We start from the raw sequence: 2,784 nt of genomic DNA, 5'->3' as shown, positions 1-2,784 counted from the left end.
CAGTTTTACATGGTAGTACAGTACTTTATGTTTTTGTAATAGACTGACATGTACAAACATTGTCTTGTGTTTCTTGTAGGGTGGAGCTACTTCTCTTCATGTTGCTGCAAGAGGAGGATATCATGATGTTGTACAAATTTTATTGTCTGCAGGAGCTAAAATTCGCCTTAGAGACACAGTGAGTATACTGGAATCTATTCCTTTTAACAAAATTGTTATCAGTTATGAAGTGTCATTCTAATCTAATGATATCAAGTGTGTGTTGCATATGTTTTACTAAAAGAACACTGGTACGTGTAACTTCTGGACTTACAATGCACATGTAATTGACACATTTATGTTTTATATTCACATATTTAATAGTTTTCTCTTTAGAAATTTAGTGTACAAAACTTAATGACAGAAGATAGTGAAATGTATATACTGTTTTTAGATACATGTGATACATGCAGTATAATAATACTGATAAACGCAACATAAAAAGTACATTCATGTACATGTAGCAATTAATGATAGCACTAAAACTAATAATACATTTAATAACTAGGAATATTAATGACAAACCACTATCTATACTTATTTATGTACACAACAGTGTAGGTGATGTACATGTAGTGTAGATGTAAATGTTTGAAGCATAGCAAAAGAATTTGAAATGTACAGGTACAAAGTACATGTATCTAGATGTTCATGCATGAGAATGGGTACAAGGTAGAAGCTTCTCGACCCTTTTACATTATTTATTTCCCACTCAAGCTATACTTCAAAGGGACCGCCAGTGCAATAAATCAGATACAGTGCACTGAGTGCATGTAAATCCCTTTGATGTTTGGTACAGTGCACTGTGGTTTTCACACATTATTGACCTTTGACTTTTTGAATAATAATACTATTGACAATTTGACACAAAATTAAATTTTTAAGCAAATAAATTATAATTATAGTCCCATTGACTATTGAGAGCAGAGTTTTCCGGCATTTTATAGATAGATAGGTCTTCTAAAGCCTCTTTCGATACAGCAACAAAACGCTCGCTGTCCTCACCACATTCCTTCTTTCTTCTTAAATGCTCGCTGTCCTCTCCACCTTCCTTCTTTCTTCTTTTTAATGAAAGTGACACTTTCCTCTTTTTGGGCGGATTGCAGTCGCTCCTGTCAGCCATCTCTAAGCTCTCTGTCAACTTGTCACTTGTCAGGTACTTGCCACATGTAAAATTGCTTTACGCATGCGCAGTGCGTGTACCATATAGCTTCAATTGGAAATAAATTTGTTATTACACCCATGCTCGTGCAATATCTGATTTACAAGCACCGAGCCTGAGGGCCTATGGCCCTCGGGCTCGGTGCTTGTAAATCGGATATTGCACTCGCAGGGGTGTAATAACATATACGTATAGTACTCTCACTGTTAGCCGTATCAGTTGCATATTGACAAAAATAATTTTAGTTCACACATACTACATGTGTATACCAAGATTTTAGAATGAAAAGCTAATTAACTGTTTCACAAAGCTTTTGTGAACCACTTCCATACTGCTTACTGTACGTTACATTTACATGATGTACTGTATGCACTCATGTACACTCATGTACATGTAGCTACAAATTCTTGTTCATTCATGTATGATTCTAAAAATTAATGTTACGTCTTGCATGATGTTCTATCCTTTAACTACTGTAACTGTTCTCACATAGTCAGACCCCTATTCTCTGTGACACTGAAACAGTGTCTGGCCAGGTATACACAAGGCTACCCTAGCTTAGTTGTTTTGTCTAAACTACAATGTGCAAGAACCACATACTACACATATTTATCTTTTTTAGGGAAACAATTGCAACATTAGAAACTTCATGTAATGTATCATTATCTTGTTTTACTATAGAGAGGAGATACTGCTCTTATTGAAGCAGCAAGAGGAGGAAACTGTGATGTTGTAGAATTACTTCTGAAGAAAGGAGCTGATCCTTCACATTTAAACTATGTAAGTTATTTGTAGGCAATGTAATAGTGTACACATGTGTAATTAGAATTTTATGTATTAGTTTCCTTAGAAGTACTAGAGTAGTACTACCTGCATGTACATGTGCGGTGTATAAGTACAAGCCAAGAACTACTGTATTCAAAGGCTGTAAATTTCATGGATTTCACAATATTTGAAAGATTTGTTTTGTGAAAATCAAATTATTATTATGGTACAAGATGACATAAATTATTAATTTTGCAAATTTTATAGCCCTCAAAAATTTTGTGCTTTATGGTATACTGCTTATTATATGTTTAATGAGTATAAAGCACATTCAAGTACTTCTTGCCTTATATACATGTACATGTAAACACAAGCACTCAAGTCCTTGGTGGATGTTCTGTGCTATCACAGCAAATTGCATGGACCTTGCAAACCAATTCATAAATCAATCTATGAACTTGAAAGGTGACTGTCTAACTTAAGTGTGTCTTGTATTGTGTGGTTACATTAAACAAACAGCCCACCTACATGTACAACTGCAGTCTGCCAGCTTGTAAGGTCTATGCAAATAGCTGTACTCAAGTACCCAGCCTTGTACATGTAGTTGTGCATGTACATACATATATTTACATTCATTTTCACTAAAATTGTCAATCAGAATTATAATTTTATTTTTTTGGGAGGAAACCAATCTGTCATAATCTTGTTATTATAGCATGGAAATACGGCTCTTATTGCAGCAGCAGAGAGAGGACATTATGACACTGTACAGCTGCTATTAAAGAATGGAGCTAACCAAAGCACTCGAAATATTGTGA

At 34.7% G+C, this 2,784-nt stretch overlaps 1 long non-coding RNA gene across 1 annotated transcript in view; it reads left to right on the top strand.

Moving 5' to 3' along the window:
- The window catches only part of LOC105315256 (uncharacterized), a 7,307-nt gene extending 4,529 nt beyond the window's left edge, over positions 1-2,778 (top strand). Inside the window, exons 3-5 of the long non-coding RNA XR_002188754.1 lie at positions 80-178; positions 1,883-1,981; positions 2,682-2,778. This is a non-coding gene — a long non-coding RNA (uncharacterized LOC105315256). The remainder of the gene's footprint in view (positions 1-79; positions 179-1,882; positions 1,982-2,681) is intronic.
- Positions 2,779-2,784: the final 6 nt, after the last annotated feature.

Source organism: Amphimedon queenslandica, unplaced genomic scaffold (assembly GCF_000090795.2).
Source record: "Amphimedon queenslandica unplaced genomic scaffold, v1.1 AMPQUscaffold_11216, whole genome shotgun sequence".
Lineage (NCBI taxonomy): Eukaryota > Metazoa > Porifera > Demospongiae > Haplosclerida > Niphatidae > Amphimedon > Amphimedon queenslandica.
Note: the sequence above shows the minus strand (reverse complement) of the source record. Positions and strands in the feature narration are given on the sequence as shown.